The 26,521-nt window shown below is 38.4% G+C and overlaps 1 protein-coding gene across 1 annotated transcript in view; it reads left to right on the top strand.

Annotated features, from left to right (window-relative positions):
* Positions 1–482: 482 nt before the first annotated feature.
* CTNNA2 (catenin alpha 2) overlaps positions 483–26,521 on the top strand; it is a 498,767-nt gene continuing 472,728 nt past the window's right edge. Inside the window, exon 1 of the mRNA XM_065633244.1 lies at positions 483–559. The gene's annotated coding sequence lies outside the window, so the exon portion shown is untranslated. The remainder of the gene's footprint in view (positions 560–26,521) is intronic.

Genomic DNA, 26,521 nt, shown 5'->3' with positions numbered 1-26,521 from the left:
CAACCACCGCCCTCTCCCACCCGGCCGCTTGAGCGCCGCCCGCGGCCCCGCTCCCCTCCCTCCCAGCCCCATGCCGCCCCCGCCGCACCGCCCCCTCCCTCCATCCCTCCCCCGGCCGCTTGGTAACGCCGTTTCCATACTCACAGCAACTGCGCACTGAGGCGGCCCCGCAGCGGCCTGGGAACCCGCTTAACCGGGACCGGCTGCAAGGCCTCCCCCCGCCCCGCCAGCCCCGGCACCCCCTCGGCGGGCAGCTCCCCGCGCCCGGCGGCGGCGGCGGCGCAGGCGCGCTGCCTCCTCCCCTAGTGGCTGCCGCGGGGAGGCCGGCGGCGGCGGCGGCGGCAGCAGCGGCGGCAGCTCCCGGGTCCCCTTAGAGCCGAGCGAACGCGGCTCGGGCCGGCAGCGGGAGGCGGGCGGCGTGGGCGGGGGCCGGGGCAGGGGCCGGGTGAGAGAGCCGCGCCGCACAGCCAGCCCGACAGTTACCGGCGCTGCTGGGGAGGAGGAGGAGGCAGAGGAGGCGGCGGCGAGAGATTCTCCCACCCCCACCCACCGAGCCGAGGTGAGGCCAGGGCAAAGCATCCTCCTTTCTTCCCCTCATCCCTTCCTCCCTTTCATTCTTTCCCTCCCCCTTCCCCGAGCTCCTTCCTTTCGTCCTTCTTTCCTTATCCTCCTTCCCCCTTATCTCGCCTTCCCTTCATCCTTCCTCGGGCTTCCTGCTCCTCCGTTCCTTTCTTCTCAGCCACCTTTCTCCACTCCTCCCCATCCCCCAGACTCCTTCTTCCTGCACCCACCAGAAATAATCGTGCTTTTTTTTTTTTTTTTTTCCTTTCCCTTTCCCCCTTTTCTTTTTTTAAAATGCAATTTTAATTCTCGCCCAGTGAAGGAGATAGACTCGGTCACAGACAGAGATAATCCCCCTTCCTTTAAAGAATGGATTTGAATTAATGGTCATTTTATGGTGTGTGTGCATTATGAGAAGACAGGGATTATATTTGGGGAAGAAAAGAAGGGGTCAAAGGTGTGGTGTTTCACTTATTCATCTATTTACCTAGCATCACTTCGAGGTGAAACCTAGTGCCGTGTTGTCTTTTTTTTTTTTTTTAAATTATTCTCCTTTCTTCAAGCATCAGAGGTTTCTCTCTCCCCTTTATCCATCCACTGCGCGTCTCTGTAATTCACAGTCGCTGCTGCTCTGATTGTCTCAGCTGGAGCTGGCGGGGAAGGGGCGCAGGGAGCAGAGCTGTGCCCTGGGGAGGGGGAAAGGAGCAAAAAGGAGCTTTTTCCAATCCTTCCCTCTAGGCCTCTTCCAGGGTCTGAACCCTTTCGAATCACCCGCTTCGCATCCCACCCGGAATCCAGCCCCAAAGGTGCCAGCTCCCGCCTTAAGGATTTGCTCCGGTGGCAAAGAGCGAAAGTTTAAAACGTGGCTTTGTCTTGACGTGCGGATGGCGAAAAGCTGCGTGGTTGTTGGCCCGAGGGCGACGGCCAAAGCGTCTCGTTGCGTGGCTTCCAGAGTGGAAGAAGTTTTGCTCAGACATAGTGGGAAGTGGCGTCGCTGCTGCGAGACTTCCCTGGCTGCCTCGTCCCTTTGGGAACTGGGGTGGTGGATGCGTGTGCTCAGAGGAGCATCTGTAAGACAAGCGTTCGGGAAAGGAACTTGTACATACTTATGGTGGGGTGCAATGTGAGGAGTAGGTAACATGCACCTGCTTCTCCGTAGATCGGAGGGATGTAGGTGCTGCCTTGTGTCTCGCCGGTTGTGTGCGATGCTTGTTTTCTTTTTAAGGTGATGCTCCATCAGTTGAAATGATCAGTTGGTGGTTGGATTTCTCTCTTCGGCACTGTGTAGTGGCAGAATGTTTATTTCAGCCTCTTTTCAGCTTCTGTTTGCTGAATTGGAAGTTTGCTTATACTTCAGCAGTGTAGGGATGTTTCAAAACCCCCGTTCTTTCAGAAATCTACACAAACCACAGCAGCCGACACTACAGCAAAACTCTGTCAGCCTGAATAATATTAAAACACACATTATATGCTATCTTGGCTTGTATTCCCTGAGAAATGTAGATTCTGCGAACTTGTCAAGGTTGCAGTGAATGTTGTGTGTTTTGGAGTACAAGGTAGATACGTAACATAAATAAGAGTAGTCTTAAATGATATTGATGATGCAAACGAGATCTCACTGGCTTTGTGGCTGTTACAGTGATGCTGGTTTCCCTTTTTATCAAGAACGTCTATGATTGATACTATACATTGTACGAGGCTTTTTGTACTCCAGGTCAAACAGAATTCTTTCTAGAGGAGAAGAAGTACTGACCTGAAGGCTGAACTTTTCCACTCAATTGTGTAAATCATCATTTGCAGAAACACCACCTCAGCTGGGGACAAAGCAGCTGTAATTCCATTAATGGGCTTTGTCGATGGTAAAAGCCCCACGAGGAAAACTCCAGTGTCACTTGAGCCCTTACATGGCAATGCAACCTTAATTTATGCAGATTTCTGAAAGCTCCTTTTTTTAATACTGATGTTGAGCATTTATTTTACTACTGAAATGCCTTTGAACCACTGAAAACCAGGAATATTTGTAGACTGAGACTTCAAAGCCAAAATAAGCAATTAGATCTTCTGCTCTGACCCTTTGACTATTATAGCCAGTTGGATTTTATCCAGTCACTTTTTGAGTGCAATAACTTGCATTTGGCTGAAATATATTTTCCCGAAAAATTGGATTTTTGGTCAGAAGACAGTAAGAGGTGGAGAATCTGCTGTTTATTAAGTTATTTGGCCTCAGCTTCCAGTCACTGGTTCCTGATGTGCTTTTCTCCACTACACTGGAGAACTCAAAGTGTTTTCTTACCATGAGGATATTTACCTGCTGTAACTTAGTATTCCCTCTCCTTTCTATTTGAAAAAAAAAAAGTGGACTAAAATACTTTAAGTTTGTCACTGAATGCATTTTCCTCACAACCCAGTTTCTGTAGCTTTTTTTTTTTCTCTTTTTTTTTTTTCCTCCAAATCCACTTTTTCAGCATTTTTGTGCAAACGTGAGCTGGGTACAGCACGCTAATGCCTTGTCTCAGGGGGGTTTGTGAGTTTAAATATTACCTCTCCGGTGTTACTCTTCTGTTTATAAGTTGCATTTACATATTAACCCTTTATCTGCAGCACTGCATTTGGATTTTGCATTTTGCAGGACTGTTTCTGTCCACAAGAGTTCATCATTCTGTAGGCTAGTGTGTGTTTCTTGATTGTGGCTTTATAACTTTGTACATGGCTTTTTTTAAAAAATAATGTTTTGTTTCCAGCATAGGTTGAATATACTATATGCTCCTGATTGCTTTTTGTAACTGATTTATCTCGGTTATGTAGCATTCTGTCAACTTATAACTTGTGCAAATTTTGTTGTCATTTGTGAGTCTACACGTTCAGTCATTTGTGTTTCATGATAGTATTTCCACCTTTGGGGAACTCCACGTTAATCTGAGTTATTTTGTGACGTGTTCTTCTCGAAAACTGTTTTTGTTGGGTTTTTTTCCTTCTGAGATGTCACTTAACTCATTCCTAACCTGTCTATTTGGTGCTACTTTGTTGTCAGGCTGTCATAGAATACCACACCAAGTTCCATGGAAGTTTATACATGTATACGGATATTTTTACTGATTTGAATTATCAATTGTATCGAAGAATAAAACCAGATTCATTTAAGATCTCTTTTCATTAATTTTACTTACTATTTTTTGTAATACAGCACTGATTTATCAGTAGAATCTCATTTATGTTTTTTTAAAATTGTGTTGCCACCACTCTAACTTTCCTATAGCTATAAACACTGTCTCGCCAGTTATTTTAAACTATGGTTGTAACATTACTGTTTATTCAGACTTCTGAATTGTCCCCAGTATTCTTAGAATTGCTAAACATTCATATTGGTGGGATAGACACCTCCTTGGATACTTCGTTGAAAACCCTCTTCTATAGTGATCTTTGGTCCTGCTGATCAAAAATGTTTATTGCCAAATAATATTGTTTTAACACTGTACTTGCAATGGACTGAAGAAGTAATTCATCATTCTCATGAGGGACTAGCAAATGGTCTCACTTATTTACAAATGCAGAATTAATTATTGAATGTATCTGCCTTTTTGCACTATCAGTGTAGATCAGAGTCCCTGTTCAGTAGCATACCTGTGAGAGGGCTAAGAATTATTTGGTCCTTACAAATCCATCCCCCTTTTTTTCCTGTTGCTAATAAATATCTTCATCCTCACCTATCAATTTTTTACACTTGCACTGATTCAAAACCTCCGTAATCTGTTATCCCTTAATACTTATTTTTTCCTCATTATATATGGCTTCTTACTTCTAATAGTACTATTTATTGAAATCTGGTTTGTTGTCAAACCGCAGTAGTTATGACAATGCCTTCTAGGTGTTACAAATTGTCTGAACATGTGAGTATGAGATTCTTTATTTTTTCTATGTGCAACGACACAGCCATACAATTTATTACATTTCAGAGCAGGCTTTTGCTTTTAATATGGCATGTTTCAAGGCTTGGCTGAAGAAAGCTAAACTCTTCATTTATTTTCTACATACTTTGTTCATAGGCAGTAGAAAGCATAGGGCATACTTTAGTTTTAGATATAATACCAAATGATATTGGAAATATGAAGGGCAAGTATACAGAAATAATACAATATGTCGTTGGGAATAGGAAGGGCAATCATACAGAAATACAGAATAACAACATTAACCTAGTAGTAATTACAGTGACGTACTTGGGTCATAAATTAATTGGAGTTTTTGTGGCTCAGCTCTGTAGGAATCGTTCCTCTACAGCTAATTTGAGATAGACATGCAAGAAGAAGATGTAAAAAGAGCAGAATTGAAAGAAGATGAAAGTGACGGAAAGAAAGTTGTATTTTGGAGGCGAGCTATGAGCTGTTTCTTGCCTAAAATAAACTTGTTTGGTTTCTATAAATATAACGTTTCTTAGGATAAACTTTCATGAGGAATTAGATAAACACTGAAGTGGATGAGTTGAGCAGGGAGAACTTTCCCAAGGCACGACTTCCGACACAGCAGGTTTCTTCAGGGGCTCGGACCAGATGAGCTTTGAAGGTCCTTTCCAACCCAAATTATTCTGTGGTTCTCTGATCCTGTGGGAAGCACAAGTGGCTGAGAAACTCTAGTTCCTCTGTGGAGCCCATTATGGATGGGTAAGGTCCTCCAGCTGTGTCAACAACACCATGAACCCGACTGTGATTGAGCTGCTTCTAAGTCCATCATGCCTTGAATACTGTTGGAAAAATCATTGTGTTCCTATTTTAATGTGAAAGAGAAAAAGGTGATAAGACTTCCACAGCAAGTAAGTTGAGGATGTGACAATAAAAAATAGAAACCAGGTTTTGGCCCATTGAAAGAAGTGGTTAATAACTAAGTTATTCTTGTATTCCAGCTTCTTACTGTCTGATGGGAATTTATAATATTAATATATCGAAGTAAATCTCGAAGAGTGATAATGCTGTTGTATTGAGTCTTCAGCAGGGCAGGCTCAGCACTATGGGTGTAAATGTATTTTGTGTCAGGTTTCTCGGTAACAGCTCTACATTTCAGTTTTCTAAACGGTTTCCTCAACATCCTACATGAGCCATTGCAAGAGTACTAGGAAATCTGGTTCCAAGCAATGGTTGTATACAAGAAAGTTTTCAAACAGTAAGACAGGTTGAAGTCATATTTACGTTAGAAAACAACAGCTGATCTAGGAAATGAACTCATTGTGAGCATCATTTACCATTACAGTGGGTTGAAAAATCAGGATTTTCATGTTATGGAAAGTCCTTGCCTTTGGGAATAGTGTTTTAATTTTGGTTGTAACAAGGTGTCAAAGTTTAACATTTCCAGCAAAATGAAAGTTATTTCCCCAGATAGGAATATCACCACCCCCCAGCAAACCCTGCTATACGTATTTTGTTTCGAATTTCATATCTTTTGCCTTTGGACTATGTTTTTGGCTAGCTGCACTTTTTCAGTCACATCACTCCTTGCATTAGTATTCTAGGACTGAGAACAGTAGAGAAACAAATCTGAACATTGCTGCAGAGACTGCCCAAGTTTTCAGGCTCCTTAAGTAATGAGAATTACTCAGTTAAGTGAAACTGAATCCTTTAACGATAAGAACATCTCACATGGTTTTAATTTGAGACGTAAAAAAATAGTAGATTTTGCAATTAGCCTGAAGAATCTCTGTATTTGAAGTATTTCAAAGCTATTTTTATGGATATTCCAACCTGTTATCGCTGGTGTTATAATAATTATGATGTGATATTCCTCTCTCCTGTGTACTTGTCCTTTTCTTTGCAGTTATGTATTTTAAAAACAAGTGTCTGTTACATCATGCGTAAAGTAGACAAGAATATGAGAACAGAAGATAAGCTGGATATAAGTGAAACTTAAATTCTGAATAGATTTCATAAGCAGAAAGTGGGAGCGGTTTCAGTCAGGTGAGGCTCCCAGTTGCCCAGGTGACTTCTGCAAATGGGACTTCAGCTTTTAAATTACTTAAGGCTTCTTGTAAATGGATTAATCAGTTTAGCCTTTTCTACAATTAATCAACTTTAATTTTTAATGCTCAATTATTTATGAATAGCCATCCCTTTATGTTCAGTTGAATCTGTCTTTATGGAAATTCTCCATTAAATCCCATCCAGCACAGCAGGGACAGTTAAATCTCTCAGTTCACGAAGTTTCACTTATAAGAAATGGACCAGTTGGAAATATTTTATTCCTTATGTTTTAAATGCCTAAACTGTGTCCCTCTTGTGCAGACCTGAGCAAACTGTTTTTATCAGTTCTCTTAGTCTTTTCAGACATCAACAAAAAGTCCAAAAGACCTTTTCCTAAAGATTTAACTTTCAAGTTAGATTACGGAGTAAAATGCTACTACAAAATTCTGTTAAGCACTGGTTTTGTTTCTGTTGCAGTATCGTACTGTTAGTAGCAATAGTTGTGTCCTTTCCAAAGGAAACACCTTAACAAACATGCATAAAACTTCTTGAAAAGCGGTGTAAAGATATTTGCAGTTTTAATTTGCTCAAATAGTCAGAGGCAGATATATTTGTCTGATGGCATTTTTTTTTTTTTAATTGCTCCTACACTGCATCTGGAAAAAAAATCTTGTTTTTTACTCCTTGGTCTAGTAGGATGTCCTATTTAGTGTCCTGCAACTTTTGAGTCAATTTAGAGATTTTTGTGAATAAATAAATTAATGACTGTAAGTAAATAGAGAACAATTAAGTTAATGAACATGAATAAATACAGAATAGAGGTGATGTCCTCTGTCACTAAATATTATCTTCCTTGAACATTCATTGGATGATCTCTCTTTCTGATATAAAATATGATCAGCTGTGATAAGTTATCCACAGTTAATTCTTCATATCTGAACCGTTACAAATCCCCCACCAGATGCAATATTGCATTTGTAAGCAAGATGGGGCTAATGTATGGGGGTGAAATTTGTTTACGACCGGTGTTGTGTAATAGAACATCTGATTATTTTGTTAGATAAAAGAAGCATAATACATATTTCCTATTAAAATGATTAAATCTTGTGCTTAAACTCCTGGAAGCAAAAGCTGCAGTTGCTTTAATATAGGCCACCATATTTATTGAGAAACTTTGAATATAGAGGCTAATTACTTGTTTTTTCTTTCCCCTTCATCTCTGTTAAAAATCATATGATGCAAATGGTTATTTCAATTTTTACCAAAATAGAAAAGGATCGATTTATAACTTTTAAAAATAGTGCCAGAATATTTCAGTAAAATAGATTACATCATCTGTGCTTGATTTTGATAGAGAATTTACCAAAAGACTTAATAAATGGTTATCCAGTGGTTACAAATGTTGCCTGTTTAGGTAACAAAAGACTGTTCAGCCTTTCAAGGAAAGGTATAAAATAGATAACAACCAAAATTTCAAGGGAGAAACATCCAGAGTAGGAAGGACACATGTTTTAAGTATCTCTTTTCTGCTTTTTTTACAGATGATGATTTAAAAAATACCTCCATCCCTTAGGGCCAGCAGTGCTTGCATATGGCCAAGCTTGGGTTTAAACAATTATTTGTTTTTCCTGTTGTTGATCAAAATCGCACTATCACTCGTCAGCATTAACAGTCTTGTTTGAAATAATTTAGCAGACTAAATCTGGAAATAGAAGAACAGTTCTTCCATTTGTAAAATACAGGAAAGCTGGTTAATTTTAATTCTTGTGATTAAAATCTGCAGGTGAATCTTTAAAATGAAGTTACAGTATTGCAAAGAAACAACTACCATCTACCATTTGTTACCAGTTAGAAAGAAACAACTGCCATTTATTATACTCTTTTTTTTTTTTTATTTTTTGTCGAAGTGAGAGAGATTCATGGTTTTTTTTTTTTTTTTGCAGGATGTGAAATCATTTCTAGTTCTTACACAAATAGTCTTGAGTGCTTACTATAATGAAGTCAGAAATGCAAATGCAGAATTACAGCTGCTTAGTCTAATTTTAAACAGATCTATTATCTCTGTAATCTACATTTCCAGTGCTTAGATGCTGCGCAGAAATACTTCTAAGAAAAAGAAACGGTCAGGAAGTCCATGTATGAAGGAGAATGAGGCTGTGGAGGGGTAGAATATGAATAAATAGATTCAAATAAATATTCCAGTTGGCTGGGAGCACTGGTCAGAGCCCTCACCAGTGTGCAAAGCTGTCACTTGTACTGGGATGGGCTGCCCCATCTTTCCCTAGAATTCCCTATTTCATTCAGCTGACAAAATGGTTTTGGACTTTTGGATTTGCTAAATATCATTTCTAGGTCACGTCTGATATCTAGCAAGAAGAGGAACACCAAAAAATATAGAAGAGAAAAACTATTGCTATTTTATGATTTAATTTAACTTGCATGGCTTAGGGAGAATTCAGTGTATGGCTAAGAGAGCTGAAATACTGGATTCCTGGATGCTTTAATCCACTCTAAAATGTTTTCAGGTGACTTGCATCCTTGGACAAAGTTTTTTTCTTTTATATTCAAATTCAAACCTTTCTTTTCAGGCCTAAGCCCAGGGAATGTTGGGTCCATGCAGGTCAGAATCATGGAACTATACAGGTGATTTCTATATGGTGTGAATTGTGGGGTTGTCATATGCAAGGACAGGAGTTGGACTCGATGATCTTTGTAGGTCCCTTCCAACTCAGGACATTCTATGATTCTATGATATTCCCACGAGTCCTGAGCAGAATTGTCTTCTACTCTGTTCGTTTTTTTTTTTTTTTAAAAAAAAAAAAACAGCATCAAACCTCATATAAATTTTATCATTCCCCTGCATTTTTTCCTCATCTTCTAAACAACTTGAGTGCATTTCCAGAGCATTTTCTACAGCCTTGCAAATACTTTTTGACTCACCTTGTTCCAATTCTGGATTTAGAACAGGCAGTAATTTTGTTTACAAATACAGCCTAAGAACCAGAAAACGTATGAGGTAACCATGTTCAATATTTACCTTCAGCTGTCAGAGTAACAAATCCTATTTTATTGCTAATTTTTATTACATTTAATAAATTATAATTTCATTAATGTGACTAGAGACACTATCACCTTGCTTTTTGCAGAGTCTTCTTGGATGTATTCCATGGTCCCAGGTGATCTCAAACACTGCAGCATAACCTAATTTCTATGACAGAGTAATATGGAAGCATGCATTTTATGCAAACATAGCCAAAAAACCTTTGGAATTAATGCTGTCGAGTAGTTGAGAAAGCTGTGTGATGACAGTAGCCATGGTGACTTTTATTTAAAGTAGAAACATCACTGATTTGTAGCCTTCACGTGAGCCTTTTGCTGGGTATCCATTCAGCGAGCTACAAATCTGGCGGCAGCGAAAGAAAAAATTGTAGACGTGTGGACAGATTCAACACATGAAAAGCAGTGTGGTTTGGATGCAAAAATAGGTCGATGCAAACAAAATTAGGTTGAGAGCTGTAGTAATGGCACAGATATAGCTGCTTTTCTGAGGCTCTGCACTCCATGTTCTCCTCGGTTTCTACAATTTTAGGGCTTGACAGGCATTGAAGTTGAAGCCTTTAGCTCAGATGTTGCCAGACACTGACTTCAGATTGACAGACTCTTTCTAAGTTGGTTGCAACCAAAGCGTGGAGTCAGCTTATCTTTTTTTAATTGTTTTATGGCTTTTGGGTTCACGAGAATGATGCTGAGATGCACTGGCAACATGAGTGCGTTCAGGTCTCCTGTCAGCTAAATGAGTTTATTTTTGTTGGGTGGTTGACCGTCAGCCAAAAGAAGCAAAAAAAAAAGATATTCTATAGCCCAAGAACAGCTTCCTGGCTGGTTTGCCACAAAAAGATCAGTCAGGAGGAAGGGGAAACACTAGAGGTAACTGTTTTTTTTTTTTTTTTTCTTTTTAAATCAGTTTTTCATAATGATTTAAAAATTGGGATCTTTTATTTTTCCTCTTTTTGCACCATAAGAGTGTTGGAGATGGCCTGAGGTCCATTCCATTGCCATGATATCCACAGGAAAGATTTGTTGTACCCTAAGGATGCTGCAGCACTTGGGATGGCTAAAGCCTTTCCAGATCAACCCTTGGGAGCTAATCCACAATAATTAAGTATTTATTGAAACAGAGCATGAGTGAGTTGGGGTCCGTAACGATGGGTGGGTCAGAGCAATTAGTATTTCACTACAAAAAAGGCACAGCTTCAAAGGAAGGACTGAAAGCCATATTCCCCAGAGAAATAAGATGTTGTAGTTTAAACACTTCTTCAGGTGTACTTGAAATTAATGGTCTGATTTGGGAGTTTGAACTTGGATCTCTGAGATTTTGAGTGACCTTGGCCACTCAGCTCTTGGTTACACCAGTTTAGATGTTTGTCTTTCATTGCTGTTCTTCATTACGTTGTGATGTTTGTTTGTTTGTATTTTCTTTCATTGGGGTGAAACCAAGATCGTGTAACTGAGGAAAGAATTTTGAAATAATTCTTTTAAAAATGTATTTTTTTAGTCATTTCCACCTAGTTTCAATGGGAAATGACTACTAAATGACTACTAAATTGAAGTCACCTCTTGGTTAGAGGAAGACTTTCAACAGCTTCAGGCCCTGAGCTCTTTAAATGAAAGTATGTAAATACAAAAAAAAATACTGTGATGTCTGTAGATGAACTTCCTTTCTGCATTTAAAAAAAAAAAGAGCGCCCATATTGACTCTTGGCTCTGGTGCTATGTTCACATAATACTTCTTTTGGGGTAAATTAGTTGCCCTGAGTCTGAAATATGTTTCTCTGATCTCAAGAAACGTGCAAAACATAAGAAAGACTTCACAATGACCAAGTAGAAAGCTTTATTTTAGTGGGAGCCTCTTCCAGCATTGCAGATGGGTTTCTGGGTATTTTAGATAGGGAGCTCTTTGAGTATTTAGATCATGCAAGATTAAACCCATTGGTCCTTTAACAGTAATTACAGAATTTCCATTAATGTTGCAAAGCTCCTACCCCACACTGGTGGAGCTGTTTCTGGTTGTGGACTGTGTAGCTTTGAAGTGGAGCAGGAGCAAGTCCCATGTTGTATCACAATGATACATAGTAACTTGCTAAAATCTCTGGAAAATTCAAATGCTTATCTCTAGTATTAGCTGTTGTGGTTACTAATTGTATCTGTTACATGCTCTAGAAGGCAAATGATTTATGCAAGCAGGATTTTTTTTTAACATTTCAATAGTTTGTGTCTTTTCTTTTTTTAACAATGTGTCCAGTACATCAGCTCTTCTTTGCCTTTGATTTCTCCTCTGCTGCAAATATTCAATATATACAGCTCAAACTTATATTTTAATGAGCTATTTTTTGTTCCCATTTTGAACTAAAGATAGCTTCTCCTCTGAAGTGAGAAACTCGTTCTGTCGTGTTGGGCCAGCTAAACAAAACATTACAGATGGACTCGGTTACCTAAACGTGAGCTTGTAGACCACTGTTGCAGACACCTGATGGTATTCAGCTTGCTCTTCATTCAGGTCATGGGTCCTGTGTAGCTCCTGGATCGTATCTGTCACTGCTGTCTCACTTCTGTACAATGTTCTGGGTTCTAGCAGCTCAGCTTGAGGAGTTTCATTGTATCTGAAGGGTCTGGAGCACAAATGTGCTGGGGAGTGGCTGAGGGACCTGGGGGGTTCAGCCTGGAGAACAGGAGCTGAGGGGAGACCTTCTGATCTCTGAACTGCCTGAAAGGAGCTTGGAGCCAGGGGGGGTCGGGCTCTGCTCCCCAGGAACAAGCGCCAGGACCAGAGGAAACGGCCTCAAGTTGTGCCAGGGGAGGCTGAGGTTGGATCTGGGGAACAATTTCTTCCCCAAAGGGCTGTGGGGCATTGGAACAGGCTGCCCAGGGCAGTGCTGGAGTCACCATCCCTGGAGGGGTTGGACAGACGGAGATGAGGTTCTCAGGGACATGGGGCAGTGCCAGGGCTGGGGGAACGGTTGGACCTGATGATCTTAAATGTCTTTTCCAACCTATGATTCTGTTCTATGATTCTGTCTCTCTCAAGTGGTGATAATGTGGTTGGAAGAGTGTCTTGGAAGAAACCACAATCCTTGGTTAGTCTTTATTGTGGCAAGGCACATTAAATAATTATGAAATTTGGTGAGAATACTGACATTTGCGAGATCCGTTGGATAAATGGAAATAGGGAGAGTTATGAATGTTGTCTTAAAATTATATGTATTGTAAGTGTATGTATCTGATATGCAGAGTATCCTGTATAAAGAACTGAAATTCATTGTGGGCTTATGTTTCTAAATATGGAGAGTGCTATGGAAAATATTAAATGATGAGATGCAGGATGTGTCAAGGATGATCATCAGAGTTTGAAAGGTTTCATTATTTGTCTCTCCATGGAAATTTTTGTGTCTGAAGAGCAACAATTGCATTTTCATTTTTGGTTTCCATTAAATAAAATAGATGATTTTGATGAAGTTTTGTAATTTATTAGATTTCTTCTGTTACCATAGTGATACTACCATGTGCAGTTCTTGCACATGTTTAATCACCACTAAAGTGAGTGTTGTTTGTCAGTCTTATTTATCAAGGTCATCTCATTTGAAAGTGCAAAACAAAACAAAAAATCACCACGTTTTACATCTGTTGAAGAAAATATTTGTCTACTGTAAATCCTAAACTTCAGTCCAAACTTCAGTCTGAAAAGTGTATGTCTATAAAAGAAAACTATACGTTGCTAGTGTTTTTAAAGTTAAAAACATTGGAATGTGTTAAAATTGAGTTCTCGGGGTACTGTGGAAAAGATGAAAAATAGACGACTTTATTTTTTATTATAATACATTATGTATGCTTCAGGTGTTTTCTGGATATCTTATGCGTTAACATCATGAACAGTTCCAATGCTGAACTATTTTACACTGTTATGTTCTTCAGCCAAAGGAAAATGATAGTTTTTAAGAGCTGTATTTGTGTGGAAACTCTTAGCAAATGCTTGTCACTGTCGTGAGGCCTCAGTAAAGTGTAATTTATTATTCCTCGTGTTTTATTTCAAGGCAGCTGAATGTAAGGAGATGCTTTTTTGCTACACCCTTGATCAGAGTTGCTACCGTCCAATATTTGCTGTCCTGTTGCTGTTTTTCTTTCTGCTTTTTGGGAGGAAGGCCCGTTATTTCATTAACGGTTATTTTAAAACCTGAAGAACCTGACAGAGGGCTAAACAGAAAGTAATTCTGTTTTCCATTTACATAAGCACAGAAATACATGAATGAAAATCAAGGTGGCCCCGCTCTCCTCCCTGCTGCAGAAATCTCCTGCATGGCTTTATGAACCTTTGGGAAATGGGCCAAGTTATCTTCAGTTTTGTAAATAATTAACATTCTCTGTGTGGTTATTTTAATCAGAAGTATGTTTCTAGATTAATTTGCAGATAATAATAGTCGTAGTTATTAAAAGGCTTTTATTTTTTTGTTGGTGTTGTCTATATTTCTGGCATAAGAGAGTAGGATCTTCTTCCATTAGCCACATCTGGGAAGCCATGCTTTGAATGATGGAGTTAAACAGTTGTCTCAGATTTTGAACTTGAGTTATATTGTGATAACCCTTGAAACCCAAACATGTATCTTATGTGTTAACTTCACCTATAGTTTCCACAAGTTGTCTTAAGAGAGCTGCTTTGTCACTCGTGGCGTCAGGACACAGGGTTGTGTTTGTCCTTTGGATTAAGCAGCAGTGATTAAATTACACACACTTTTGTGATCCTTCTTTTTCCTGCCTAAAGGGTGGGATGGTGACCTTGTATTGACACTATAGAGAATGTGTGTTTTGGTAACTGCATTCAAGATCTGCCCCTGAAGTTTAAACCAGAGGCATTTGGTCTGAAACAACACCAGCTCTTTTTTTCTTTTGAGGGGTTATCACTATCACATCTGGACCTTCTCTACCTTAGGTGCCATGTGGTGGTACTTCTTGTATTAATTTGGTATGATTTGCTTAATATAAGAAAACAAGCCTGTACTACATTTATTTTTAAGTGAAGATTAAAAAAAAGATGACTTTCTCTGCAATGATGACAACGAGCTGTTTATTACCACAAGCTGTGTATTTTATTTTCTTTCAGTTACAAAGCAGCGATTTGTCTGAATTTTTGGAGTGGTTTTTAAGTGAATAATGACCTAAGAGCCTTCTTAGTTGAGGTTTCTTATAAATGTAGTTATTTATATGAGGAAAAAACTGTTCAAGTATGGATTATTTATGCAGGGGAGAAAACTGGCTCTGGATTAATATAATTTTTCTTTCCCATCTTCTCTGAGCTAGTTTGTTTTCTCTGTGCAGTGAGTGCCCAATATGCTCGCAAGTTTGTTTTAGAAACTTAGGAGCTCCTTGTGCCATTTCCCTTGATAACATGATCCGATTCAGACCTCACCTTCTGTTCTTCAAGGCAAACTTGATTGCCTCATGGCTTCAAATAAAAGCGTTAGAGCCTTTCCCTCTGCATTTTGAGCAGACCTGGTTTCATCATACATTTGAAAAGTAGAACAGAGATTTTCTTTTTTCTCGATATAGTGACATTGCTTGTTCTTAATTTTTGTTTGCTTGTTTGTTTTTTTCCTCTTCAACAACTCAGAGGTGGATGAGAAGATTAACTGCACTTTTGCCCCCCTCTTTTAATTTCCCTTTTGATGTTAGTCCCCTCCTAAGATGGTCCAGTCTATGCCTGCAGCCTGGGCTCAGCCTCCCGCAAAAACTGTGATGTGAATCCACTCTGTTTATCCACCAGATTGTTTCAAAATTGATAATTCTGCCATTGGGAATGTGCGGTATTGATAAAAAGAGCATCCGAGCAGCTTTCCTAAAGCATTGTTAATTTTTGACAGTAAACATAAAAAGAAGGTGTAGAGGACTTTATATCAATAAAGATCTCTCCTACCTAGAGCCAAGAATGACCTATTTTTTTTTTTTTTTTTAAATACATCAGCAGGATCTGTCTGTAAACAGTTTCTAAGCAACAGCTGCTCGTCCTCTAGAAAAAATGTCACTTTTTATCCATGACTCTTGGGCTTTATAGCCCTTCTGCCCAAATCAGCACCCTAGATTAGGGGGAGGTTGAAACAGTCTTGTCAGCAGTGATGATTCTCCTTTTTCTTTTTTTTTTTTTTTTTTTCCCTAGTAGCAACCACCTGCGGTTCCCTGAGGTGTGTTTGAAATTAAATCACTGCCTCCTTTATTGTTGGTTTCCCAGCAGCTTTGCTGTTGCAGTCCAGCACTGTGAATTATTTCTGTGCAATTTCGCAGTTTGTAATGAGAAAAGCACCTGTATTTCTAATTCCATTTAAATCCGAGAGGTGACAAAAAAGAAACAGCTAAATAATATATATCTTTTTTTCAAAGACTGCATGTTTTGAACCGGTTTTAAGGCAAAACCTGAATTTTCCTCACAGCACAGAAGGTCTCCTCCTTCATCAAGAGTTGTGTGGCATCTATCTCAAAGATGAGGATAATTCAGAGGCAGAGAAAACAAGTGCCCTTTGGGATGGGATTTTTATTACCTGGGAGCCTGCAGCTCAAGTGACCAGTACTGTTGAATAATTTGCATTGAGAGGTCAAGCAGTAACTACCACCCAAAGAAGAGAGCTAACCTTTTCCATGGTAATGCAGTGGTAAATAGGAGAAAAAAAGGGAAAAGAGAGAGAGCAACTTCACTGAACATTTGAAGTTCTTGTGATCAATTTTAAACCGATATAATTTGAAAATAGCAATCATTTTCTTTTAACGAAAGATCCATATAAGATGAAGGATATGAAAACAATTTTCAGAGTGGTTTTGTTGTTGTTTAATATGGGCATCTTTTAAAAGAATGTCAACCTGGGAACTGTGGAGATCAAGTAATTGGTTCAGGCTATTAGAACTTCTAATAGTCATAAATGTCAAGTTCTCTATTTGGCAGCTGATCTACCATGTCTTGCCTCAGCTGAGACTCCTTTTCACAGAATCACAGAATGGTTGGGGTTGGAAGGGACCTCCGGGTCCTGCTAACCTGGGTCCCTGCTAACGCAGGGTCACCAGAGCAGATCACACAGGATCACGTCCAGGCGGGTTTGAACGTCTCCAGAGAAGGAGACTCCACAACCTCTCTGGGCAGCCTGGTCCAGGCTCTGGCACCTCAAAGTAGTTTCTCCTCATATTCAGATGGAACCTCCTGTGTTTCAGTCTGTGCCCATTGCCCCTCATCCTATCGCAGGGCACTACTCAAATGAGTCTGGTCCACCTTCTTGACATCCACTCTGGAGATATTTACAAACATTGATGAGATCCCCTCTCAGCTTCTCTTCTCCAGGTTGAACAGCCCTAGCTCTCACAGTCTCTCTTCATAAGAAAGATGCTCCAGACTCATCATCATCTTTGTAGCCCTTGCTGGACCGCCTCCAGTAACTCCTTGTCCTTTTTAAACTGGGGAGCCCAGAACTGGACACAGCTCTCCAGATGTGGCCTCACCAGGGCAGAGCAGAGGAGCAGGACAACCTCCCTCGACCTGCTGGGTGGGGGAAGGTAGATCTTGTAGAAAACAGGTTTTGCACCCAAGGACATCAAAATGGAATATCATAAATTCATTCAGTAAGAAGCGGGGAAGAGTCATCTGGAATCTATCTCCCGTTATATTCCAAGTAGGTCTAGAAAAACCTCTCAAGAAAATATGGTGGAGGTTGCTTACAGGAAAAGCTTGAATTTTAACATGCTACATGTATGTTTGTGAGTTGTTTGTGCCAACTATGTGAGCCAGCCTGAGTAAACTTTCAGTTTGTTGAAGATTTGAGAGAAACAAGAGTAGTCTCATCAGTTACCACAGGATGGTAGGAATACATAAGTGTATTGATCATTTTACTTACTTATTTTTAATTCACTCTCTCTTATCTGTTACTGTTAAATGGTATTTCAGTTTGAAAAATGATCGTAGTACTTTTACTAACAGCAATGGAAGAGAGAGCCTGTGGCAGTTGGAATCACTTTGATTTGAATAATAATTGTGATTGATAATATAGGCTGTATTTTATGGCCTGATTTAAGGGAACTGTAGGATTTATTTCAGCCCCAGAAGGGGTAAAATCATAGGTATTTGAGTTCTTTTGAGAAAAACAGAGATTTCTGTAGATGTTTCCTCTGTTTATGCAAGGAACTGTCTTGTTTCTTACAACTGTATTTCCTTTGTTTGATTTGAAATTCAGAGCTTTCTGCTGTGAGCAGAATAGGGAGTTAGAAAGTAATTGAGGCATTTTCCTGGCTTGCATTAAGAAATAAAAATGAGTAGAAGGAATTCTGACTTATGAAAGAGAGGTTGGATGTGATTATGTGCAACTGGGAAACACAACAAGAAAGGCAGTTGAAAATACCTGTGTGTTTAAAAAGCTAACGTTAAAGTAAAGAAAAAAGTTGAGTAAGAAGACATATGAAACATGAGCTTTTATAGAACTTTCTATGAAAAGGGCAATAAAACTGAGATTTGTGACATTCTTGCTTTTTAGGAGCTGCTAGGGTGGCTTCATGTCAAATAACATAAAAATAGACTGTGGTGAAAGACTGAGAGTGAATTCTGGTTTTTACTGTTTTCAGCATTCTCACCTTCTCCATTACAGTTTGGCAAAGAGTAGTGCATTGTTATAAAATTCAGACTAAAAGTAAGCTTTTGTGGCTTTATTTCTGTCCATTTCTTACTTAAATTAAATGATAATCTTGGTCGATCACTATCAATAATTGGTTGATATTTCCCTCCAGATTTGGGCCAAACTTACTTGATAATTTTTCTTTCATGTAGTAATAATTCCTCATTAATTTTATTTCTCTGTTATTCTGTGAGATGTGGATAGTATGTCTTTGTTACTAAATGTTCTACTGTGTACTAAATATTCTTTTCTGTATAGGTAGAATTCTCCCATCTTTTGCAAGATCTCAGTTTATTTAAAGAAAACCCTTTTTGTAAGCAAACTATTGTAGCTCTATTTCCTGCATATATTAACAAAATATTTGAAGACTGAAGGGAGTGAACATGCAGTGAGTCATCTTCTGTTGAGAATAAAACCTGATACATTTGTGAATGAAATCCGGCTTTGTGAAGTAAAGCATGTAGTTTGTTATTATTGTGTTCTGGGGGATTTTTTTTTTTTTGGTATATTTTTGGTTTTAACAGATGTGCAACTTAGGAAAGTTTTAATTAGACTTGGAAAGTGCTGCTCATGTATTTGTGAATTTGCTAATATTGGATTTAGTAGGACTTTACTGTGACTAGAAATATGTGCCTAAGCTGTTATGAATAAATTTGGAAGTGCTTGTGTTGCCAATATTTAAGGAACTAAACCTAAACACAAATACTAGGGTGCCTAAAAAGTTTGAAAACGAAATGTGAATCCCAAAAAGCTTGATGAAGCTCCTTGGCTATTAAGTAACTCATTGAAGCATTAGAACACATGTAAGATTTTAGCAGAAATGTCAATTGATCTGATGACGCCATGAAATGACAAATTCTGTGAAGTCCAAGTCTGTGTTGTCCAATGATTTTTGCAGTTCTGTTTGATAATATTAAACATGATGATTACAGGCAAAGTTAATAACAAAATCTGGTATTCTTTCTATCTTTGAAAACAAAGAAGATGTGTATGGGTTTATTCATCTCTGATTATTCTGTCCTGACTCTTTGTGGAGTTCTGGAGCCTCAGGGTAGCAACTGGACAACAGTTTTTAATTGCGGGCAGATGTTTTACTGTTCCAGAACTTTTCTCGTTAATATTCTCTTCATTTCTGAAATATCCTGCTGCAGTTGGTTCCACAAATTTGAGGGAAGAAGTAACACTATTTGATACTTATAAACCCAATGACTGAAGAATTTGAGGTGCATTTCTTAGGTCTGGAGGTCTATTTCTTATAGGAAATATTATGAGTTCTATTCATGTCCATGCTCTCTGTCTTCACATTGTTTTGATCATATTTCTTCTCTATGATTTATATCGAAAATCAAAGTGTGTTTAGACTCTCTTCACACGGAGAGCCTTCAAAGACTCTGATCAAGGAGACTTTAGAGATCTTCTAGTTCTACAAGTCCTTTTTGGAGGTGGAAGTGTACGTAACATTAAAGATGTAGATGTGTAATAGATTTATACAGTGTTGTACAAGTACTGCCCTACATCCTGGGTTTTCTTTTCCTAAACAAAGCTGTGCAGAAGTGCTGGTTTTTAGAGGCTTCCAACTCTGACTCCAGGATCAGTTGCTAACTTCAAGCCAATTGTTTTATGTGTAAAGTTAGGGTTGCTTTTCCCCATGTTTTCCCCATATTTGGCACTGGTGGAAAATGCATTTTTATCCGCTGTCTTTGCCCCTGCTCACCGAGCTTGATAAGATCTGCAGTTTGGTGTAGTGACATTTATATTGCAGTATTCTACTTTTTTTATTATTTTTATCATTGGGAAATAGTCACTTCACTCTTCATCTCTATTTTCTTCAAGTGGTGGCAGGAATTCACTCTGTGGACTAGTGATACTCTACAAGTTACATTGGGAAGATGTGCTTTACCTTCCAGAAACCTTTGAATCCAGTTAGATAAACATGTTAACTAGTTTAATAAGCACTTGAGTTAAATTGCTAAGGACTGAATCTCTACAATGAGGTAGGAAAAGCTCATTGATGATGAGGCAGAAGTTTTCTGCCTGAAGAGGGTTTATTGAGCTGTAGTCAGGGGTCACAGAAGAGAAAGACTTGGTGTTGAATGAGTATAAGACTTAAAACCATTACTGTGATCATACATGTTTTGGTTCAAAGCCTTGTAGGAAGTGGGGGGAAAAAGCCAAATTCACTATAGTAGTGTTTAGTATCCAGAAGGAAGTACGTATACAGGAAGATATGCTTAAAAGACAATTAAAAAGAACACTAAAACATATTATTTTGGGGGGGCCTTTTCCGTAAGAAATTTCAAGGCAGTAAAGAAAACAAATAATATTCATTAAAACAGAAAATTAAGACAAGACAATGAGAAATCAGGACCAATTACGAATCTCTCTGAAATCCTTTGGAAGCCAGAAGTGTTCGAGCGAGTTGGAGGCCAGTAGAGATGGGAGGTAGAGAAGGTGGGATGGAAGAGCACAAGATCCAGCAGAAAAGCCAGGGAGATTCTGTGTATCTTTGTTAAATGTGAAACGGTTTTGGAAGGATTTTCACAGAGAAGCTTACAGGAAAAGTGCCTGAGACTGAAGTGTCAACTGAAGGTGTTTTAGAGGAAACAGATACAATGAATACTATCGGGTCACTAAAATGGAATCTTTTTTTTTTTTTTTAGATCGCCATGCATTCATTTTTTTTATTGGTTTCACACTTGTTGCTTGCTGTATCTCAGATCCATTGACAGGCTGAAGTGCCGGGTTTTGTGCCACAATGAGCATTGATTAGTTTCGTCTTTTATAATTCCTGGCTTGATATTGTCTGAGTTTTGCCAATTTTTATTAATGCTTAATGCATTACTTTGTTTGCAAAGGTATATAAGGTGACAGTTTCACCTTGGTGTGGTTTTGTTTTTGTTTTCTTTAAAACAATTCGCTTTCTATTCTAATCCAATATGAAAACTATTTATATTCCATTGAGGTGTCTGTAGTAGTTTATTTACCTGATGACAAGTTTCATTGCCATTTTCATGTTCATCTGGGTTCCTTTGTTCTCTTGATCCTCACAGAGATTATTTTTTCAGACACACTGATCAAAGATTCACTATCAAGATGGAAACTGTGTATGAAAAGAAAAGTTCTGCCATGGAAAAATGAATCTGACGTTAGCTAAATTGCTTTTTTTGAAGAACTAGCACTTTATTGTCACCTGGTTACTTTGTGCATTTCAACTTGCTTGCAAAGACTAGTCATTTGTTACTTAATCTCATCATAATTTGCAGATTTTTATGCATTTATGCAAGAAGTTTCTTCATGTTTTAATGGCATTAAGGAAGAAAGTGCATTGTCTGTCTGTCAGTCGTCTGGGCACCCAGTGATGGTAATCCCTTAGACAGGTTGCAAACAATTCAAAATACAACCCTGCAGTTACTGTACCTTTTTTGCCTGGGTTTCAAGGCATGGAAAATACTTCTTGCTGTCTATATATATATATATATATTTTTTTTTTCCTGAGCTGATATTGTTCCCTTCTGTATTGCTTCTCCAGATTCATCTCAGATTAATTAGTGGTGAAATTAGTTTCCTTCTGAGAAGAGCACCACAGCACCAGTGAAAAAATGCTTTTAATTCTTTAAAATGTCCTCACACTGAATCTCATGTAATAAAGTTTGAATTTTTCATGGTCGAATTTCCAATTTTCTCGAGAATATTAACTTTGAAATGGCTATGTACAGAACTTGGTAGTGTAAAACCACAAGCATCTCAGGTTTAAGTAATCTGACCATATGAGTATGGCTGTTACTTTCCCAGATAAATGATTTTTGGGGATTCTCAGTTAAATATCTGACAATCTCTCTCTCTCACTGGAACTGTATAGCCTGTATCCATGTGTGTTTATGTATGTCTGCTGGTTCAAAAAGTACAGTCGTACAGTGATGGATATTTTAAGGATCAAACACTGTTCTTCAGACCTTTTCACATGATACAGAAAGATCATCTATTTAAATGCTACTTGTTTTCTGGAGTATGGATTTTTCTGAATTTTTGAAAAGGTCAGTTTGTTTTTGCTGTGTCTTTTATTTTCTTTTTTTTTCCTCTGTGCAGTTAGGACAAAACCAAGTAAGTTGAGCATCTATTGTATATCTACCTGATAGCCCTTTGTTCCATCCTCCTGAAGAGCAGAGATTTATATCTGGAAAGAGAAGTATATTCGCCCGACCATTTTATAATGTGCTTTCGCAAGACAAGTGCTGGTACAAATGGATGCAATCAAGACAGTTTCTAGTCCGTGATTATTGCGGGTTTCTTTGAAATCAATGGGTGTTCTGAGCATCCTCTTATAGGCTCAGCAGAGGGGATGTTTGAGCAGCTTTCTAAGTGTTGTAGGCTCCTCATCAACTCCTACAAAGTTGCTGCGCTTTTCTCATCTGTTTAAAATTCATGTGCTCCTGGCTTCTTAAGGCAGCTTTTTCTTTTCTCCCTCTGTGTTCGCGATTCTTTCACCTTCAGTCAATAATGGGAAATCCTGCGCGGATTGAAGAGCCTGTAGCACCCAGACAGCAGTTGGTTTCTGTCCTAGAGGGTTCCTTCGAGTCAGTTGTTTTCAAAGGGGAAGGAAATTGTTCATGCTGAATATTTTTAATAAAATCTCACCGCTCATTGAGTTTTTGCTGGTTTGCCTGGGGGTATGAATAAAAGCACGATTAACTTAAACACGGCATCGCTTTTTTCAGCACTACCGTAAGAAGCATATTAGGCTTTTCATTACAGTCCTTCCATTTTCAGAGTCTTATATCACCTACTAATTTACCCATTATAAGGACATTACATGGAAGGTCCATGTCAAACCAATCAAATTTTATTCTCAGAAAAATGCTCTTCAAATGGTTTTTCTACCTGTTCAGGAAGACATTTATTTTGCAAAAAGTTTACTAAAAAAATCCAGACCTATTTGTTCAGAAAGAAGGAAATGTCAGATTAGGGTTCTCTGTAGGCTGAGAAATAAAAATTGGTTGAGCTTATGGACTAAAAGGTATTTTTTCAGTAATTATTTTTCTTTTAATTCTATCCATATGCTCCAAGTTCAGTATATAGTGATATACATACATTTCTTGATTGCTATTTTTTTAAAGTTCAATCCAAGTTAAATAATATCTACTTACTAATCCCTGAAAAGATTATTTTTCTCTATTTTTCATTATTGTTCATTCACTTATTTTGCTTCCTATATCTGCGTCCATACAGCAAAATCTGCATCCGTAATGCATTACATTATGACAGTGCTTCCAGATTTAATTCCTGTTTTAAAAAGGCGAGGAAGCAAGAGAACCTTAACCTTGTAGTTGTAGAGATGGTTTTTATGATTCTTTGAGAGGGGAGGATGGTTTTCATAATATTTTAGTAGTTTTGATTCTGAGTCTTAGACAGAGTGTGCTAAGTGCTATGGAAATACCAGACTCAGTTTCTCTGTTCAAAAAGAAAGACAAGAGCTGGATTTGGGCAGATGGAGCTCAAATATGGACTGAGTTAGAGCTGATCAGCAAGGTAAGGTTTGGTGGCAACAACCCACCCCAACTCAACCGTCATTGAGTTTCTCTACATAGTGCGGCCAAGAAAAGTACTAAGGAGCGAAAGAACCTAATGAGGAGACAGATCTTTGGAAGAGTTTCCTCGCAGGTGTCAAGTGCAGCTTTTGAGAAGGTGCCAGGTTACCTGTTAACAATTTAGTCAGCTGCTTGATGGGATGTTTATATCTGAAGTCAATACCCTGTTCCAGAAAGCTTGTTTTCAGTAATTCTTTAGCTGCAGGACTAGCTTAAGCAGCTGCTGTTGATGATTCTCATTCTGTGCCACCTCCTGTAATATTTCTGCACAGCTGATCTGTGCTAAATTAACTCTCTTTTAAAAAAAATCTTCCTTTAAACTTGAATTTTTTTTTTCTTGGTTTCATCTGGTTCATTATGCACCTGAACAGGTACTTGTGTGAGCAGAACTCAGAGCAGAGCACGTGTTGAGGAATAGGTGGACACAGCTGAAACCATCAGCAGAAGGAAAAGCTCATTAATCTACAGCCCAGTAGGTGTCTGGAGTAAAGTTTTGAAAAGCTTTAAAAATGAGGGTGAGCCGTAGAATGCAGAAAGGTGATTTAGTTAGTGTAAGAAGTTTGAGAAAGCACTGACTTTATGAAAACCTGAAGTATCTTTGTAATAGTTTCCTGAGTGCATGTGGTGGGATAAGATTGCCAATGGAATCGGATTGCTGTGAGGAGAAAGTACAGAAAGTGAGATGCAGGGTGATAATATTGAGAAGAGCAGGGGAGGAAGCTCAGCTTGGGATACGAGGATGAAACAGAATGTCGTAACAGTAGAGTATCTGGAAAATTTAAGTGTAGCTTGGATTGGATGACACAAAAGGAAATCCAAAAATAATACCTATATAAGAGGACAGAGAGAGAGTGATTTGATTTTTGCCTGTGGATGTGATTATCCAGACACAAGGTATAGAAGCCTCGTGACTCCTTTCTCTAGTTTCTTGGTAACTTCTCTAAAATCTGAATATCAGGACTGAATACGGTATGTTAGTTCTGTTGCTTTCTATATGACCTTAAAAACCTTTCAGTCATTACTTTTCACAGTATTCCCACTCTTTTCATTAGCCAGTTTTTTTTTTTTTCTTGTTTTAGATTTCTGCATTTTTGTCCTATTGCAACAGTTTTCTTTAATCATCCCAATTTCCCAAATAACTCAGACTTTTGTGGCCAAACTATTTTCATTGTTGCCTGTTTATCTTTGCAGTGTTTGCAGTTTTCATCACTTCGCTTGTTTTTTATTTTTATTTTCCTTTTTTTTTTTTTTTTTTTTTGCTTTTTTATTCTTTCTTCTGTAGAAAATAGGAGGCACTTGTGAAAATATTTTATTTCAAGTAATGGATTGCCAGCCTGAAGAGGCTGAAAATTTTTCTTCTACCTGAGAAATCATACCAACATCTAAACTGATTCTCTTGAGGCATGTAGCTAAATTGATTATGGCAGGAAGATATTTGTGCTGGAGAAGACTCATAGCTGGTAGTTAAAGCCTTTGATTTGATCAATGCTCATTAGTCATGGTGAAAGGAAAGTAAAGCACTAAAGCATCTTGTCGGTGGGTCATTTATATCAGTTACCTGAATGTTGCTGAAAACCTTAGCCAGTTGTTCTACACTAAACTTTGATGGGTTTTTTTAGCAGTGAAAATGTCGTTATTGATTTTTCAGGGATAGGGAAAAGGCGGTTATTTAGGGCCAAAAATATTATCTAATAACTGATAATTTCTCTGAATTTCCATCAGTTGCTGTTTATTGCTGTGTTCATAGTATTAGTAGAAACCTGAGAGAAGTACAAATACATCATCAGATATATTAATACATGCTTTTGAAGGAACTTGAAATTACGCTTTTAAGTTGGTATAAAAAAAAATCAGATAGAACACAATTAATATTTGATATTAAATGCCCCCATGCCCGCTCCCCAAATTTGGGCATTCTCTAGGTATAATTTAATGAAAAATTTCACACAGGACATGCTTGTGTGATGTTCTCAGAGACTGAAGGAACTTAGAACCATTGCAGAAATTTTAAAAAGTTAGTAGAATTTAAATGTTGGCTTAAACGGGGCTGAAAATGCCCTTGCAAGTAAAAATTTGCCCTTCAAAATAATAATGGGATTTTAGAACCATTTTATGAATTAGCAAGCTCAAGAGAGTTTATTTTCCACTTACAAGGTAATATGAATATAATCAAGCTCTTCCGTGGTAAAAATGTGGTATTAAAAACTATTCTCAAGTACTTTAAAGCCAGCATAGTGTGGTCATGATTTACAACAACGAAGCAAACAAAAAATATAGAGATAATTTTTTATAATATTTTCTTAAACTTATTTCTCTATGAAAAAATATTTATTGGGTTGAAACTCCTAATTTGCTTAAATGCTGAATTTCCCATCTGTACTGTAAACTTCCTTATGTGGCATGAAGTCTTAAGTGATTAAGAAATCTCATCTGGGACCTGCAAAGGCAAAGCTGGAATAAAAAGACAGTCGGTCTTATAGACAAGGAGGGATTTCTTGGTTCCCTTCATGGCAAATCAGGATTGTGGACTGGGAAAGGAAAATCCTGGGCCTATAATTATATACAGGAAATAATTGTATTGGGTGCATTAGCATTTTTTCCCCCTTTCTGCTTATATTCCTCTAAGCATTTAGAGCAATGGCATTTTTAGTACTGTTGTAGCAATCTTGTCAATGGTATGAAGTTTCAGACATCACAGCTGAAATAATGTTGTAAAAAGCTAATAGTGGTTTGGGTTGGCCGG

Source organism: Caloenas nicobarica, chromosome 4 (genome assembly GCF_036013445.1).
Source record: "Caloenas nicobarica isolate bCalNic1 chromosome 4, bCalNic1.hap1, whole genome shotgun sequence".
Lineage (NCBI taxonomy): Eukaryota > Metazoa > Chordata > Aves > Columbiformes > Columbidae > Caloenas > Caloenas nicobarica.
The sequence above is the reverse complement of the archived record's forward strand: the minus strand, read 5'-3'. Positions and strand labels throughout refer to the sequence as shown.